Source organism: Rana temporaria, chromosome 9 (genome assembly GCF_905171775.1).
Source record: "Rana temporaria chromosome 9, aRanTem1.1, whole genome shotgun sequence".
Taxonomy (NCBI): domain Eukaryota; kingdom Metazoa; phylum Chordata; class Amphibia; order Anura; family Ranidae; genus Rana; species Rana temporaria.
In genome coordinates, this window is record NC_053497.1 from 12,051,205 (window position 1) to 12,071,234 (window position 20,030).

Here is a 20,030-nt window from a genome sequence, read left to right on the forward strand (position 1 = left end):
GGGGGGATGGATGGAGCTGGGATGAGATCAGGGGAATGGATGGAGCTGGGATGGGATCAGGGGAATGGATGGCGCTAGGATGGGATCAGGAGTGTGTTGCACACAGAATGCAGGGATCAGGAGTGTGTTGCACACATAATGCAGGGATCAGGAGTGTGTTGCACACATAATGCAGGGATCAGGAGTGTGTTGCACACAGAATGCAGGGACCAGGAGTGCGTTGCAGTCAGAATGCAGGGATCAGGAGTACATAACACTCAGACAGCAGGGTTCAGGAGTGTGTTGCGCTCAGGATTCAGGGTTCAGGAGTGCATAGCGCTCAGACAGCAGGGTTCAGGAGTGTGTTGCGCTCAGGATGCAGGGTTCAGGAGTGCATAGCGCTCAGGCAGCAGGGTTCAGGAGTGTGTTGCGCTCAGAATACAGGGCTCAGGAGTGTGTTATGCTAAGAATTCAGGGTTAAGAGTGTATTGGGCTCCGAATGCAGGGTTGGGGGGGGGGGGTGATGTGAAGGGTGGTAGAGGACACTGCTATGGGGTTGTCCCTGCCCATAACAGTGTCCTCTCCCCCCTTCACATCACTCCCCCCCACCCCAACACACAAACAGTGGTGTCTTGTGCCACTCCTCTCACTTATAGCAGTAACCTCGGGCCCCCTTTCCCTCCCATAGCAGTGTCTTACCTTTTTCCACAGCGAAGACCGGAGGCAGCACAGTTCTGGAAAGAGGGTGGGAGCTGGCAGAGTCAATTTTCATATTAGCAAGTTGGTGATTGGTTACTTAGGACCACCCTGTGTTTACCTGGTTTACCACCCGGTTTACCTTAAAAAGATTATTTGGCCGGCTCATCCCCCCACCTTCAGTCCTGAGCTGTGCTTCCTACCGGTCTCCGCTGTTCACTGATAACAGCGGTGGAAGAGACGGGAGGGAGAGAGAGACCGGAACAGACATAGAAAGCGTGGCGGAACCGCAGAGGAGGCGGGAGCAAAGACAAGGACCGGTGTTCTGCCGAATAAGTTCCACCCGGCGGATAAGGACCCCCTTGCACTGCGCAGGTGCGGCGCAGAGTCTCCAAAAAATAGCCGAACATGTAGAGCTGAGAGGCAGCTCTACACGGCGCATGCGCAATGACTATCACATAGGCCGCACGCTCCCGTTGCTAGTGCTACTCTGCAAGGGGCGGGGGGTGATTTTAACAATAAAGTACACGTCTTAGCGGGGCGTGTTGGCCATCTGAGTTAAATGTGCAAATCCGCCCATCAACATTGCCATTGCAAAACCCGCCCATCAACCCGCCCCGCTAAGACGTGTACTTTATTCTTAAAATCACCCCCGCCCCTTGCAGAGTAGCACTAGCATCGGGAGCGTGCGGCATATGTATCATTGCGCATGCGCCGTGTAGGGCTGACTCGGAGGCTCGGTTGAGGTTCGTACTGCACAAGGTGATCAAATACCACCAAAAAAAAGCTCTATTTGTGAAAAAAAAAAAGGACGCCAATTTTTTTTGGGAGCCACGTCGCACGACCGCGCAATTATCAGTTAAAGCGACGCAGTGCCGAATCGCAAAAAGGGGCCAGGTCCTTAACCTGCATAATGGTCCGGGTCTTGAGTGTTTAAAGGAAACTATTAATGTATTTTTTTTTTTTTTTTTGAGGTGGACCTCCACTTTAAGATGTGTCAGTAATAAATACAGTAAAAAGTATTCATACCCCTTAAAATGTTCCACATGTTGTCATGTTACAACCAAAAATGTAAATGTTTTTATTGGGATTTTATGTGATAGACCAACACAAAGTGGCACATAATTGTGAAGTGGAAGGAAAATGATAAATGGTTTTCCTAATTTTTTACCAATAAATACGTGAAAAGCGTGACATGAATTTGTATTCAGCCCCCTTTACTTTGATACCCCTAACTAAATTCTAGTGGAACCAAATGCCTTCAGAAGTCACCTATTTAGTAAATAGAGTCCACCTGTGTGTCATTTAATATCAGTATAAATACAGCTATTCTGTGAAGCCTTCAGAGGTTTTCTAGAGAACCTTAGTGAACAAACGGCATCTTGAAGGCCAAGGAACACACCAGACAGGTCAGGGATAAAGTTGTGGAGAAGTATAAAGCAGGGTTAGGTTATAAAAAAAAACTCACGGAGCTTCTGTTCAATCCATCATCGGAAAATGGAAAGAGTATGGCACAACTGTAAACCTAGCAAGACATGGCCGTCCACCTAAACTGACCGGGCCGGGCTAGGAGAGCATTCATCAGAGAAGCAGCCAAGAGGCTCATGGTAACTCTGGAGGAGCTGCAGAGATCCACAGCTCAGGGGGGAGAATCTGTCCACAGGACAACTATTAGTCGTCTCTCCACAAATCTGCTTTTGCGAGGAGGAGCCAAGACAGCCACGGAGGGACCCCAGAAGACAGGATTCGGGGACACTCTGTGCAAAACGAGCTGCACAGTGGAGGTAAATATAACATGTTTGTTATTTAAAAAATAAATAAAAAATCTGACTTTAGTGTTTAGTGGCGTCCTTTTTCCCACAAATAGAGATTTCTTTTGGTGGTATTTGATCACCTCTGCAGTTTTTATTTTTTGCGCTATAAAAATAAAAAATAAAAAATAGAGCGACAATTTTGAAAAAAATGCAATATTTTTTACTTCTTCCTATAATAAATCGTTAAAGCGTTTATTGATTGGTTTGCGCAAAAGTTATAGCGTTTACAAAATTGTGGATAGTTTTATGGCATTTTCATTAATAATTAATTTTTTTACTAGTAATGGCGGCGATCAGCGATTTTTATCGTGACTACGACATTATGGCGGACACATCGGACACTTTTGACACTATTTTGGGACCATTGTCATTTATACAGCGATCAGTGCTATAAAAATGCACTGATTACTGTGAAAATGACACTGGCAGTGAAGGGGTTAAGTGTTCCCTAATGTGTGTTTCTTACGGTGGGGGGCGTGGCTGTAGGTGTGACGTCACTGATCGTCTTTCCCTATGACAGGGAACAGACGATCAGTGACAGGCTCACTAGGAAGCACGGGGAAAGGTTTGTTTGCACTCACCTCTCCCCGTTCTTCAGCTCCGTGGCCCGATCGCGGGACACTGGCGGCGAACAGGTCCGCGGGGCGCGGTCACGGAGCACAGGACCAGGCCGCCGGCACGCTCGCAACCCAGCTGGGCTTCTTAAAGGGGACGTACCTGTACATCCAAATGCCCAGCCGTGCCATTCTGCCGACGTATTTAGTCGTGCGGCGGTCCTTAAGCGGTTACCAAGTGTATTCATAAAAAAAAAAAAAAAAATGCATTGCTGCTCATTCAAAGGAACTGCGTGTAAATGTGACAACACTGAGGCCCGGATTCACGTAGGAGAGCGTATATTTCAGCGGGCGTAGTGTATCCTATTTACGCTACGCCTCTGCAACTTAGTCAGGCAAGTGCTGTATTGACAAAGCACTTGCGTCCTAAGTTACGGCGGCGTAGCGTAAATAGGCCGGCGTAAGCGCGCGTAATTCAAAGTAGGCTGGTAGGGGGCGTGTTGTATGCTAATGATTCGTGACCCCACGTAATTGACGCTTCTAATGAACGGCGCATGCGCCGTCCCTGAAAGTATCCTAGTGCACATGCTCCAAATTACGCCGCAAATAGTCAATGCTTTAGACGTGAACGTAACTTACGCACAGCCCTATTCGCGTACGACTTACGCAAACGACGTAAACGACGCAAAATTTGACGCTGTCCCGACGTCCATACTTAACATTGGCTACGCCTCATATAGCAGGGGTAACCTTACGCTGGAAAAAGCCTAACGTAAACGACGTATCTTGTTACGCCGGGCGCACGTACGTTCGTGAATTGGCGTATCTAGCTCATTTGCATATTTGACGCGGAAATATACAGAAGCGCCCCTAGCGGCCAGCGTACATATGCATCCCAAGATACGATGGCGTAGGAGACTTACGCCGCTCGTATCTAGGCAAAATTCATGCATAACTGATTCTAAGAATCAGGCGCATAGATACGACGGCGCACATTCGGACTTACGACGGAGTACGTGGAGTTACGCCGTCGTAAGACCTTTGAGAATCTGGGCCTGAATGTTCTCTGTGATTCAAACGTGTGAATGTGAAAAATACAGCATTATGGCCACTAGATGGGGCTGGCTATCATAAGAAATAAGTAGACTCCTTAGCACCATCTATTGGACTAAATGTGATATATTTTCTGCATTCGCACATTCAAATAGCAGAGAATATAGCCAAAGAACATTCGATTTTGACCTGTTTGCACAGAATGCATTTCCATGTAGCTTAGGGGCAACAAGATGCCTCCAGGTCTCAGCCTGTTACCAGGGCATTATAGAGAGATTGCAGACATTAGCGCGGCCATTTTTTGAATATACATTGTTAAAAATATATGCTTATGTAATAATGATAAAAATACTAAGTGCTGGTTCACACTGGGGCGGCACGACTTGCCACGCGGCTCGGAAAGGCGATCTGCAGACGACTTCAGAGGCGACTTGCAAAATGACTCCTGTATTGAAGTCAATGGAAGTCGCCCCAAAGTCGCCCCCAAAGTAGTACAGTAACCTTTTTCTAGGTCGGAGCGTCTTGAGTCGCTCCTGTTAGAACAATTCCATTGTACAGAACGGGACGCGACTTGTCAGGGGGCTGAGTCGCCTGACGAGTCTCCCCTGTGTGAACCGGCTCATTTAAAGCACAACGTATCTGTTAGCGCGTGCACGTTGCGATGCTTTCCTTTTTTTGTAATGTGTTGTAATGCATCAGCGTGCATTTTACATCCGTTGCACTTGTTTGTATTTTGCCTTGTGGTGCGCTGCGTTTATGCGTGTTTGTGCAACGCACTGCTTTTTTCTCTAAAAAAGTAGTGCGAGCTGTACTTTTTTTCTGCACTGGGCAAATGCAACGCAAAGTGCTTGTGGCCCAGATTCTGAAAGGGCTTACGACGGCGCAACGCCATGTGTGCCGTCGTAAGTCCTAATCTGGGCCGTCGTATCTATGCGACTGATTCTTAGAATCAGTTACGCATAGATAACCATTAGATCCGACAGGCGTAAGGCTCTTACGCCGTTGGATCTTAAATGCAATTTTTTTTTTTGGCCGCTAGGTGTCGCCTCTGTCGTTTTCCCCATTGAGTATGCAAATTAGCTAGATACGCGAATTCCCGAACGTACGCGCGGCCGACGCAGTGAAGTTACAACGTTTACGTTAGGCTTTTCCCGGCGTAAAGTTGCCCCTGCAATATGGTGGCGCAACCAATGTTAAGTATGGCTGTCGTTCCCACGTCGAAATTTAAAAAGTTTGCGTAAGTCGTCCGTGAATGGGGCTGGACGCCATTTACGTCGAAACCAATGACGTCCTAGCAATGCACCCTGGGATATTTTACGGACGGCGCATGCGCAGTACGTTCGGCGTGGGAAAGCGCTTTATTTAAATGCTCCACGCCCCCTACCCGGCTAAATTGAATTAGGCGGGCTTGCGCTGGGTGATTTACGCTACGCCGCCGCAACTTTACAGGCAAGTTCTTTGAGAATAAAGCACTTGCCTGTAAAACTTGCGGCTGGCGTAACGTAAATCAGATACATTACGCCCGCCCAGTTTTGCGCAATTGTACGAGAATCTGGGCCTGTGTTTTGGTTGCCATGCGTTGGAAATGTGCTTACAAACGCACCCCAGCGCATCTGGTGTGAATGAACCTATTTGCACCAGATTTGTGTGGTCACTCCCAATGCATGGTAACCCAAAAATAATGGTTCCTTATGAATGTGGTTCACACCACGTCGTGTTGCGTTGCATTTGACCAGCGCTGAAAAAAAAGTACAGCGTGCACTCCATTTTTTTTTCTAAGCGCAGAGCAATGCAACACATTTAAATGCACGCAAATGTGCACAAATGCAACACACTGCAAAGCAAATCAAGGAAAACAAAGCAAATACAATTTTAACCACTTGCCGACCACCGCCTGTAGATTTATGTCGGCAGAATGGCACGGCTTGTACGTCTATTTGAATTTGCCGCCGTGCGGGCGCGCACGCGTGCGCCCCTGCCACGTGTTTGGAGAGGCAAATGTAAACAAGGCATTTCCCTGTTCTGCCTTGTGACAGGACAGAGATCTACTGCTCCCTGTCATAGGTAGCGGTGATCAGTGTCTTGTTACATGTAGCCCACCCCCCCCCCCACAGTTAGAATCACTCCCTAGGACACACTTAAAGAGGTGTTCCAGTCATTTTTAATGTTTATTAAAAGTCAGCAGCTACAAAAAGTTTAGCTGTTGGCTTTTAACCACTTGCCGTCGCCGCACCGCCGAAATACGTCCACAAGGTGGCTCTCCTAGGCGAGACCACGTAAATGGACGTCCTGCCTATTAGCCGCCACTAGGGGCGCACGCGCGCCGCCGGAGGCGCGCGCGCGCGCCCCCCGCTCGCCCCCGACTCCCGTGCGTGTGCCCGGCGGGCGCGATCGCCACCGGGCACACGCGATCGCTCGGTACAGAGCGGGGAACGGGAGCTGTGTGTGTAAACACACAGCTCTCGTTCCTGTCAGCAGGGGAAATGCTGATTTTCTGTTCATACAATGTATGAACAGAAGATCAGTGTTTCCCCTAGTGAGGCCACCCCCCCCCCACAGTAAGAACACACCCAGGCATACTTAACCCCTTCCCCGCCCCCTAGTGTTAACCCCTTCACTGCCAGTGGCATTTTTATAGTAATCTAATGCATTTTTATAGCACTGATCGCTATAAAAATGCCAATGGTCCCAAAAATGTGTCAAAAATGTCCGAAGTGTCCGCCATAATGTCGCAATACCGAAAAAAAAATCGCTGATCGCCGCCATTACTAGTAAAAAAAATATTAATAAAAATGCCATAAAAATACCCCCTATTTTGTAAACGCTATAACTTTTGCGCAAACCAATCAATAAACGCTTATTGCGATTTTTTTTTACGAAAAATATGTAGAAGAATACGTATCGGCCTAAACTGAGGAAAAAAAATGTTTTTCTATATATTTTTGGGGGATATTTATTACAGCAAAAAGTAAAAAATATTCATTTTTTTCAAAATTGTCGTTCTATTTTTGTTTATAGCGCAAAAAATAAAAAACGCAGAGGTGATCAAATACCACCAAAAGAAAGCTCTATTTGTGGGAAAAAAAGGACGCCAATTTTGTTTGGGAGCCACGTCGCACGACCGCGCAATTGTCTGTTAAAGCGACGCAGTCCCGAATCGCAAAAAGTACTCTGGTCTTTGGGCAGCAATATGGTCCGGGGGGTAAGTGGTTAATAAACATACACTCACCTCCTTCACGTTCCAGCAACGCGCCGGCCGGGGCTCCACTCCCCCCCCCCCTCTCCGGCCGGCGTCTTCATTCTAAGTGTGGGCACCCGGCCGTGACAGCTTTCGGCTTCACGGCCGGGCACCCACTGCGCATGCGCGAGCGGCGCTGCGCCATCCGATTGGACAGGAGATCGCCTGGGACCTGTCACGTGTCCCCGGCGATCGCCTACAGGGAGGGGCTGCCATTAGACTATTCGCCTTAGCAGCCCCTCGGCGGAAGGAGGAAATGGGACAGGAAGTCCCACTCCTCCTGAAGCCCCCACTCCCCCCCCCAAAAAAACTACATGTCAAATGTGGCATGTAAGGGGGCGAGGAGTGGATAAAGCGGAAGTTCCACTTTTGGGTGGAACTCTGCTTTAAGTGGTTAACCCCTTTCCTGCCAGTGTCATTTACACAGTAATCAGTGCATTTTTATAGCACTGATCGCTGTATAAATGACAATGGTCCCAAAATAGTGTCAAAAGTGTCCCATGTGTCCGCCATAACTTCGGTGCCCCCACCTCTGCGGCACCTGGGTGCAGTGCACCCGGTGCACCCTTCCAGGATCGGCCCTGATGCACACCAATGCAAATAATGGATCCTTATAAATGCTGTTGACACCGGTGCGTTGCGTTGCCCAGCGCTGAAAAAAATATGGCATGCGCGTTTTTTTCTTTTAGTACCGTGCGATGCGTTCTAATACATGCAAACGCGCATAAACACAACGCACTGCAAGGCAAATCTAAGTAAGCAAGGCAAAAGAAAAACGCATTGCATGTAAAATGCAACCAATGCAAATAATGGATCCTTATGAATGCTGTTGACACCGGCGCGTTGCGTTGCATTTGCCCAGCGCTGAAAAAAATATGGCATGCACAACTTTTTTCAGCACCGTCAAAAAAATGCAAAAGCACATAAACACAACGCACTGCAAGGCAAATCAAAGCAAGCAAGTGAAAAAAAAAAAAAACGCATTGCATGTAAAATGCAACAAATGCAAATAATGGATCCTTATAAATGCTGTTGACACCGGCACGTTGCGTTGCATTTGCCCAGTGCTGAAAAAAATATGGCATGCGCGACTTTTTTCAGCACTGTCAAAAATGCAAAAGCGCATAAACACAACGCACTGCAAGGCAAAAAAAAACACAAAACCGCATTGCATGTAAAATGCACACCAATACAAATCATGGATCCTTATGAATGCTGTTGACCACGACACGTCGTGTTGCATTTGCCCCATGCTGAAAAAAATATGGCATGCGCGACTTTTTAAAAAAAAAAATGCAAAAGAGATAAACACAACACACTGCAAAGCAAGCAAGGGAAAAAACGCATTCCATGTAAAATGCACACCAATGCAAATAATGGATCCTTATGAATGCTGTTGACACTGGCACGTCGCGTTGCATTTCCCCCCCTGCTGAAAAAAATGTGGCATGCGCGACTTTTTTCAGCACCATCAAAAAAATGCAAAAGCGCATAAACACAACACACTGCAAAGCAAGCAAGGGAAAAAACGCATTCCATGTAAAATGCACACCAATGCAAATAATGGATCCTTATGAATGCTGTTGACACTGGCGCGTTGCGTTGCATTTGCCCCGTGCTGAAAAAAATGTGGAATGCGCGACTTTTTTCAGCACCATCAAAAAAATGCAAAAGCGCATAAACACAACACACTGCAAAGCAAGCAAGGGAAAAAAATGTATTGCATGTAAAATGCACACCAATGCAAATAATGGATCCTTATGAATGCTGTTGACACCGGCGCGTTGCATTGCATGTGCCCCGTGCTGAAAAAAATATGGCATGCGCGACTTTTTTCAGCACCGTCAAAAAAATGCGAAAGCTCATAAACACAACACACTGCAAAGTAAGCAAGGGAAAAAAACGCATTGCATGTAAAATGCACACCAATGCAAATAATGGATCCTTATGAATGCTGTTGACACTGGCGCGTTGCGTTGCATGTGCCCAGTGCTGAAAAAAAATATGGCATGCGCAAGTTTTTTCAGCATCGTAAAAAAAATGCAAAAGCGCATAAACACAAAGCACTGCAAGGCAAATCAAAGCAAGCAAGGCAAAAGAAAAAAAAAAATCAAATTGCATGTAAAATGCACACCAATACAAATAATGGATCCTTATGAATGCTGTTGACACCGGCGCGTCGCGTTGCATTTGCCCAGCGCTGAAAAAAATATGGCATGCACGACTTTTTTCAGCACTGTCAAAAAAATGCAAAAGCGCATTACCACAACGCACTGCAGGGCAAATCAAAGCAAGCAAGCGAAAAAAAAAAACGCATTGCATGTAAAATGCAACCAATGCAAATAATGGATCCTTATAAATACTGTTGACACCGGCACGTTGCGTTGCATTTGCCCAGTGCTGAAAAAAATGTGGCATGCGCGACTTTTTTCAGCACTGTCAAAAATGCAAAAGCGCATAAACACAACGCACTGCAAGGCAAAAAAAAACAAAACCGCATTGCATGTAAAATGCACACCAATACAAATCATGGATCCTTATGAATACTGTTGACACCGGCACGTCACGTTGCATTTGCCCCGTGCTGAAAAAAATGTGGCATGCGTGACTTTTTTCAGCACCGTAAAAAAAATGCAAAAGCGCATAAACACAACGCACTGCAAAGCAAGCAAGGAAAAAAAAACGCATTGCATGTAAAATGCACACCAATGCAAATAATGGATCCTTACGAATGCTGTTGACACTGGCGCGTTGCATTGCATGTGCCCCGTGCTGAAAAAAATATGGCATGCGCGACTTTTTTCAGCACCGTCAAAAAAATGAAAAAGCGCATAAACACAACACACTGCAAAGCAAGCAAGAGAAAAAAACGCATTGCATGTAAAATGCACACCAATGTAAATAATGGATCCTTATGAATGCTGTTGACACCGGCGCGTTGCGTTGCATGTGCCCCGTGCTGAAAAAAAATGCAAAAGCGCATAAACACAAAGCACTGCAAGGCAAATCAAAGCAAGCAAGGCAAAAGAAAAAAAATCAAATTGCATGTAAAATGCAACCAATACAAATAATGGATCCTTAAGAATGCTGTTGACACTGGCGCGTTGCATTTGCACAGCGCTGAAAAAAATAAGAATTTAAATCTATACGCAAAGCATAATTGGAGACTTTCACATTTATTTGGGGATTTTTATGTCATTTGTTTCTGCTAAAAAAAAATCAGCGCAATAAAAAAAAGGGGGGGGGGGGTGAAAGACGGGGAAGGAAAAGATATCTTTAGGTTTCCATGTGAGGTTGTCCAATAGTAGCATCCTCTGGTCGTCACGGCTGCAAGGACTGCAGCATCCATCATCACCACGGCAACCGCTCTTATTTTTTTTTTTCTCTGGGCATCGTGAGGGGATGTTCCTGTGTGTGTAAAACCAAAGGGGGGGGGGGGGTTGCAAGAAAAGAGAGGGGGGGAAGGGTACTTGGGAACCTTAAAATAAACAGAACCTGGAATGAGTGAATGGAGAAGTAAACTGCTACAATGTAACAATGTTTTTTTTTTTTTGTCTCACATCTTTTGCTACAATTTATAGAGATCCTTGCAAGCCATAAAAAATGCAAGCGTGATCCATGAGCCAATTCCCACAGAGGAGCCGCGGGGGAAAAAAAAAAATGGCTGCAGACCGGCGTTAATGCGGAGCAAGTGGAGCAAAGAAGCTCCGATAAAGATTACCATCGGAAAATAAAGCTGCAAAAGCTGCTCAGCTTATGAGTGTGGAGAGATGTGTGCAAAATATGCAATGGGCTGTATAAGCAGAATGCTGTGATCTATGGGGGGGGGGGGGGGGGGATGGGGGTGAATCCCACACTGAGGGTGTCAATAGCAGAAAATCATCAGAGCCAAAAAACACAAATGGCAAATGATGACGATGATGATGGCGGCGTGCATCCTTCACACTCTACATAAGAAAATATAAATAGCACGCTGTCAGTTGCCATGGATGATTCCAATCCTGTAGTTTGATGGAGGGGGGGAGGGGGGAGGGGGAGGGGTTACCCTATTTTTAGATCTGAGAACGGGGGGGGGGGGGGGGGGGGGGGGGGGGGGGGGATCCCATCAGATAAAAAAAAGGGAGATGCCAGCAAATTCACATGGCAGGGATGGGAAGCGTCATGGGCAAGGTGCGCATGCTGAGAGGCATCGCCTGGGAAGGGAGTAGGCTTCATTCTATGGAATTCTATACGTTGTGCCTTTTTATTCCATATCACATATCGTCTTTGCTTTTTTTTTTCTACATCACTCTAAAGTCTGCGCTGTTTTATTCCATATCATATATAGTCTTTTTTTTTTTTCCTTTTTATCTTTTCTATACAACTTTGTAGTCTGTGCTGTTTTATTCTACACGTACGTGCGCGTCTGGGCAATTGTCAGTTAAAGCGACGCAGTGCCGGAAGCTGAAATTTCGCCTGGGCAGAAGGGGGGTATATGTGCCCAGTAAGCAAGTGGTTAAAGGGGTTGTAAAGGTTTGTTTTTTATTTTCTAAATAGGTTCCTTTAACCACTTAAGCCCCCGGACCTTTAGGCAGCTAAATGCTCAGGCGAGGTTTTGCGATTCGGCACTGCGTCGCTTTAACAGACAATTGCGCGGTCGTGCGACGTGGCTCCCAAACAAAATTGGCGTCCTTTTTTCCCCCCACAAATAGAGCTTTCTTTTGGTGGTATTTGATCACCTCTGCGGTTTTTATTTTTTGCGCTATAAACAAAAATAGAGCGACAATTTTGAAAAAAATTCAATATTTTTAACTTTTTGCTGTAATAAATATCCCCCAAAAACATATTTTTTTTTTCCTCAGTTTAGGCCGATACGTATTCTTCTACATATTTTTGGTAAAAAAAATCGCAATAAGCGTTTATCGATTGGTTTGCGCAAAATTTATAGCGTTTACAAAATAGGGGATAGTTTTATTGCATTTTTATTAATTATTATTTTTTTACTACTAATGGCGGCGATCAGCGATTTTTTTCATGACTGCGACATTATGGCGGACACTTCGGACAATTTTGACACATCTTTGGGACCATTGTCATTTTCACAGCAAAAAATGCATTTAAATTGCATTGTTTATTGTGAAAATGACAGTTGCAGTTTGGGAGTTAACCACAGGGGGCGCTGTATGATTTAGTGTTCACCTAGTGTGTGTTTACAACTGTAGGGGGGTGTGGCTGTAGGACTGACGTCATCGATCGAGTCTCCCTATAAAAGGGATCACTCGATCGATGCATCGCCATAGTGAAGCACGGGGAAGCCGTGTTTACATACGGCTCTCCCCGTTATTCAGCTCTGGGGAGCGATCGCGACGGAGCGGCTATAAACGAAAAGCCGCGCCGTCGTCCCGGATCGCTCCCCGCGGTAATCCGACCGCCGCATGTAGCGGGGGGGGGGTCCCGATCGGACCCCCCACCCGCTAAAAGGCAAGGACGTACATGTACGCCCACTTGCCTGTACGTGCCATTCTGTGGACGCACATTTACATGCGGCGGGCGGGAAGTGGTTAAGCTAGTGCATTGTTGGTTCACTTAACTTTTCCTTCCATTTCCCTTCTACATGTTTTTTTTTCTTTGTCTGAATTCCTCACTTCCTGTTCCTCCTCAGTAAGCTTGCCCCCATCATCCGAGCCGTTCTGGCTGGGGGTTGTTTAGCCAGAACTGAGGAGGAACAGGAAGAGAGAAAGTCAGAAAAATAAAACAAAGAAAAAAAATATTTAGAAGGGAAATGGAAGGAAAAAATAAAAACATGGGTGGGACTTTGAATGAAGCATGCATCCCAGGACATACACAACAACAACATAACTGTAGCAATAAACTGTTGCATTGGAACTTACAGTAAAACATTAAATGAAGGCATTGCAAATCGACAATTGGCAGTCATTGCTTTAATTATATATAGGATATAGCAACAACATTAATAACACAGCATACTTAGTATATTGGTTAAAAATAGAATAGTACATAAAATATAACAACATTGGTAGCAAAGTATAGTAACATGATAAGTTCATAATAAAAACAATGCAACCGAGCCAGTTCATAGGTGTATCTCCATGGTGGATAGGTATAGCCTAGATATGTTGGTACAATCCAATTAATATATAGAAATGATTACTGATAGTAGTGCAGTATATAGACAAATGAGCTACTAAAGGCTCAAGATAGCATGATATGGCAACATAATTGGTACACAATATAAACATTAAAAAAAACACAGTTAAATGGAGTATGGCTCCATAGTAACTATAATCATAATTGGTCGGTAGAGTCTAATTGGTATTTGGAGGAGTTGGTAAAAGGGTAGCAATATATGTGCGATGGGGCATCTCTTGGCTCGACGCGTTTCGTGGTCATCACCACTCTTCAGGAGCAAGTATGACCTCCACACCTACGCCATCAGCCATAGACTTACCTGTAAGTAATTTTGGGGAATCGTTTGTTGCCTTTCCTTTTCTCCCCCTCTCTCTCTCAGCCCCCTCTTCATAGCTAGACCCATTATAAAGCTTTATTTTTAGTTTTACAATTCAATTTTTTTACATTTTAGACTTGCCGAGTCGCCCCCGAAGTCGTGCGGCCCCAGTGTGTACCAGGTCTAAGTATGCTGTGTTATTATTGTTGTTGCTATATCCTATATACAATTAAAGTAATGACTGCCAATTGTCGATTTGCAATGCCTTCATTTAATGTTTTAGGTTCCAATGCAACAGTTTATTGCTACAGTTATGTTGTTGTTGTGTATGTCCTGGGATGCATGCTTCATTTAAAGTCCCACCCATGTTTTTCTTTTTTCAAATTATCGGGGATGGTACCGGTAGGCGTCTGGCTCTACATGCCTCACGCCTCCTATAAAATCCAAAAAATTCTCACTCTTAGCGCTGTATGTCCCAGTGTTGCCAACCTACCAGATTGAAATTTACTGGCACAGCCACGTTTTTACTGGCATTTCACAAAAGTTACTAAATTACATTTTTAAGTGCAAATTTCAGTATTTAGGCTACAAACAAGTACGCTGGGCAAATAGAAATGTGATTTAAGGTAGATATTAAGGTTAAAACACATATTGTTGTTATTTTTGATAAAATAAGGGCAAATTATTTAGTCACATCACCCCCTGCCTTCACCCCCCTCTGCCGTGCCACAATCTCCCCCTGCCTCCAATCTCCCCCAGGCCCCCTGCCTCCAATCACTCCCTGCCTCCACCCCCCTCTGCGGTGCCACCAACAACCCCTGTCTCCATCCCCCCACCTTCTGCGGTGCCACCAACACCCCCTTCCTCCAATCTCCCCCTGCCTCCATTGCCCCCTGCCTTCACCCCCCTCTGCGGTGCCACAATCTCCCTCTGCCTTCAATCTCCCCCGGCCTCCAATCTCCCCCAGGCCCCCTGCCTCCAATCACCCCCTGCCTCCATCGTCCCCTACCTCCACCCCCCTCTGCGGTGCCACCAACAACTCCTGTCTCCATCCCCCACCCTCTGCAGTGCCACCATCCCCCTCTGCGGTGCCACCAACACCCCCTGCCTCCAATCACCCCCTGCCGCTAACTCCCCCTGCCTCCAATCTCCCCCTGCCTCCATTGCCCCCTGCCTCCATCCCCCTCTGCGGTGCCACCAACAACCCCTGTCTCCATCCCCCACCCTCTGCGGTGCCACAATCTCCCTCTGCCTCCACCCCCCTCTGCGGTGCCACCAACAACCCCTGTCTCCATCCCCCACCCTCTGCGGTGCCACCATCCCCCTCTGCGGTGCCACCAACACCCCCTGCCTCCAATCACCCCCTGCCACTAACTCCCCCTGCCTCCAATCTCCCCCTGCCTCCATTGCCCCCTGCCTCCATCCTCCTCTGAGGTGCCACCGCAGCCACCATCACCCCCTGCCTCCAATCACCCCCTGCCTCCAATCTCCGTGCGCAGTTCCAAGCCGAACCGATCTCGGCTATTTTTACTGGCACATTCCTGCAACCACGGACATTTACAAACGGGGGGAAAAAGTGCCCGTTTTTACGAACTGTCCGTGAAAAATACGGACGGTTGGCAACACTGGTATGTCCTAACAAGTGAACCAACAATGCACTAGCTTAAAGGAACCTATTTGGAAAAGACAAAACTAACCTTTACATCCCCTTTAAGGCGGAGTTCCACCTAAAAGTGGAACCTCCGCTCATTTGTCTCCCCCCCCCCCCCACTTCCGGAAGCCACAGCTGCGGCTGTTGACGTCACCGCTCAGCTCCCTCCTCCTTCCCCTGCCACTGGGCTAGTAGAAGAGAGGAGCGGGGCCCCGTGCATGCGCGGTAGGGTTCCCTGCATGAAGCCGTAAGGCTACACTGCCGGGTTACCTTACCCGCAATGGTGCCGACATCGCTGGACTCCAGGACAAGGTAAGTGTCCGATTATTAAAAGCCAGCAGCTGCCGTATGTGTAGCTGCTGGCTTTTAGCTTTTGTAGCGGTGAATGAACCTCTGTTTTAAATCCCCCGTCTTCCACATTCTGATGCTCGGGTTTGAACTTCAGCAAGTCGTCTTCACCACGTCTAGATGCAGAAATGCATTGAGAGTTTCTGCCGTGTGATTGGCTGATTAGCAATTTGTGTTACCAAGCAACTGAACAGGTGTATCTAATAAAGTGGCCGGTGAGTGTATATACCAGTGATGGCGAACTTTGGCACTCCAGATGTTTTGGAACTACATTTCCCATGATGCTCACCTACACTGCAGAATGCAGGAGCATCATGGGAAATGTAGTTCCAAAACATCTGGAGTGCCAAAGTTCGCCATCACTGGTATATACAATGTAAACAAAGGTGCTCAACAAGTATTAAATAAATAAATGTGCCATCAATTCATAAATATATATATACAGTGAATAAACAACAAATATGTGCAATATTTTTTCTATTGTCACTCCTGCTGGGGGTCCATACCACTATTCCAGTGCTGTAAAAGTACCAAAGCTATATGCAATGTGACAAAGCAACAGTAATAGTAATAGTCATGTCTCAGGGGTTCCCTGCGCAGTGACGCAACACGTCGGGAGGAGCCGGGTGAATTGGATATTTTTTATAAGAACATCGGAAAATTGTGGTCATGAACATTTAAAAATAACAATGATAAGAGTGGAAATGTGGAATTTATTAATTTTGTTATTTTTAAATGTCCATGACCACAATTTTCCGATGTTCTTATAAAGAATATCCAATTCACCTGGCTCCTCCCAAAGCGTTGCGTCGCTGCGCAGGGAACCCCTGAGACATGACTGTATTACTATTACTGCTTCTTCTGATAAAAGTATTGGTACAGTTTTACACTACGGGAGGATTCTTTTCATTTGTATGATCAGCACCGTGGGAAATATGGATGGAGAGGAGCGAGAGTGACGGTACATGGTGAAAACGCACAAGAGATCCAGATACCTAGGAGGATACCTACACTATATTGTCAAAAGTATTGGGACACCTGCCTTTAATGGCATCCCAGTCTTAGTCTATAGGGTTCAATATTGAGTTGGCCCCGACCTTTGCAGCTATAAAAGCTTCAACTCTTCTGGGAAGGCTGTCCACAAGGTTTAGGAGTGTGTCTATGGGAATGTTTGACCATTCTTCCAGAAGAGCATTTGTGAGGTCAGGCACTGGACGAGAAGGTCTGGCTCACAGTCTCCACTCTATTTTATCCCAAAGGTGATCTACTGAGTTGAGGCCAGTAAAGTTCCTCCACCCCAAACTCGCCCATCCATGTCTTTATGGACCTTGCTTTGTGCACTGGTCCAAATCATTTGGTGGAGGGGGATTATGGCGGGGGGTTGTTTTTCAGGGGTTGGGCTTGGCCCCTTATTTCCAGTGAAGGGAACCCCTAATGCCGCATACACACGATTGGAAATTTCCGACAAGAAAAGTTTGATGTGAAATTATGACCATGTGTAGGCTCCATCAAAGTTTTTCTGTCAGAATTTCCGCCAAGAAAAATTTGAGAGCTGGTTGATTTTCCGACAAGAAAAGGTCTTGGAGGAAATTCCCATCATCTGTATGCAATTCTGATGCGCAAAAACACACACATTGCTCGGAATCGTTGAGCTTCATTTTTCTCGGCTCGTTGTAGTGTTGTACGTCACCGTGTTCTTGACGGTCGGAATTTTGTGTGACCGTGTGTATGCAACACAAGCTTGTGCCAAAATTCAGTCGGAAAAAAATCCACGGTTTTCTTGTCGGAATTTCCGATCGTGTGTACGTGGCATTAGGCGTCATTGACGCATACCAAGACATTTTGGACAATTTCATGCTCCTAACTTTGTGGGAACAGTTTTGGGACGGCCCCTTCCTCTTCCAACATGACTGCGCACCAATGTCTTGGTATGCTGACGCCTTAAGAGTTCCCTTCACTGGAACTAAGAGGCCAAGCCCAACCCCTGAACAACAACTCCCCACACCATAATCCCCCCCACCACCAAATGATTTGGACCAGTGCACAAAGCAAGGTCCATAAAGACATGGAGAGTTGAAGCTGTTATAGCTGCAAAGGGCGGGGCCAACTCAATATTGAACCCTACGGACTAAGACTGGGATGCCATTAGACCCCTTTCACACTGAAGCGTTTTTACAGTGTTTTAGCGGTAAAAAATAGCGTTATTTAAACGCTCATAAAACGCTCTCCATGCATCTCAATGGACCCTTTCACACTGAGTCCTGCAAGCAGCATCTTTGGAGCAGCTTTTGGGCGCTGAAAAAAACTTTCCAAAAACGCCCCTCTCCATTGAAATGAATTGAAAGCGCTGTAAAAACGCCTTACCCTTTCACACTGAGGCACTGCATAAACACCCTAAAACAATAGGGTCTTAGCGGTGCTTTACCAGCACATTGGGATTGCAGATGAGGCTCGAATAACGCTTGAAAAACACCCCAGTGTGAAAGGCGTAAGTCGTCGTAAGTGGAAGTGGGCGTGAGCCATGCAAATGAGGCGTGACCCCATGCAAATGATGGGTTGAGTCTCAGACAGATACGTATATTGAATGGCACATGCGCTGTCCCGTGGACGCAACCCAGTGCGCATGCTCAGAATCACGTCGGAACTATTCCCTAAGATACACCGGATCACTGCCTACGGCGTTAACGTAACCTACGCCTAGTCATATTCACGTCCTACGTAAAATACATCGGCTTGTGTTCCCTGCTGCAGCCATTTGCATGGATGCTGCTGACTTACACCTGCTTTATGGGGCATAACTTTGCGGCGAACGTAAGACTTTACGCGCACTGCGTCGGACGGACGGACGTTCGTGAAACGGCGTATCTCCCTCATTTGCATATGTGAATAGAAAATCAATGGGAGCGCCAAATGCGTCCAGCGTAAATATGCGCCCACTCTACGCCGGCGTAGGCAAGTTACGTCGGTCGGATGAAGCCGATTTTCAGGTGTATCTTGGTTTAAGAGTCCGGCGCATAGATACGACGGCGCATATTTACACTTACGTGGCGTATCTCGAGATATTTCGGCGTAAGTACTTTGTGAATCCGGGCCCTCGTGTACATCTAAGCAAGGGCCACATTACAACATTAAATATTCTACAGGCTGTGCTGTTTTATCTCCTATCATTCCGTAGTCTGTGCTGTTTTATTCTAAATTGTTTTATAGTCTGTGCTGTTTTATTCTAAATCGTTTTATTCTAAATCGTTTTATAGTCTGTGCTGTTTCACTTTATAAAATGCCTGTGCATTTCTGCATCATTCTATAGCCCGTCCAGTTTTATTCCATATCACCCTATAACCACTGTGCTGTTTTATTCTACAGCACCCCTACACCTGCATTTTGCACACTGGGGCTATTAGCACCGTCTGATAGCACTGACTGCTCTGCCGGCCCCCCCATAGTCACAGTCTGCACACAGTCAGGGGGGTGGGGGATTCCATGTAACACGGAGTCAGCTCTTACAGGCTGCTTCCCTTATCGCCCTGGTAACAGAGCTGCAGACAGAAATCGGCATCTCAACGATCCATTTATCCTCCAATACATGGGCAGACCATGCACAATCCTCCTGGGCAATTGCAATTCAATGATTATTTTTTTTTGCTCACCTTATCATTTTCAATGCTTAGTGACGTTTCACTTTTAAGCCATAGGAATTGCACAGCAGGCGTCAGACGGGGAGAGGAGAAGAGCTGGGATGCTATTTTTGTTATTTTAACCACTTAAGCCCCAGACCAATATGCTGCTAAATGCCCAAAGGCGTTTTTACAATTCGGCACTGCGTCGCTTTAATAGACAATTGCGCGGTCGTGCGACGTGGCTCCCAAACAAAATTGGCGTCCTTTTTCCCCCCACAAATAGAGCTTTCTTTTGTTGGTATTTGATCACCTCTGCGGTTTTTATTTTTTTGCGCTATAAACAAAAATAGAGGGACAATTTTGAAAAAAATGCAATATGTTTTCCTTTTTTCTATAATAAATATCCCCCAAAAACATATATAAATTTTTTTTTTGGGACCATTGTAATTTTCACAGCAAAAAATGCATTTAAATTGCATTGTTTATTGTGAAAATGACAGTTGCAGTTTGGGAGTTAACCACAGGGGGCGCTGTAGGAGTTAGGGTTCACCTAGTGTGTGTTTACAACTGTAGGGGGGTGTGGCTGTAGGTCTGACGTCATCGATCGAGTCTCCCTATAAAAGGTATCACTCGAT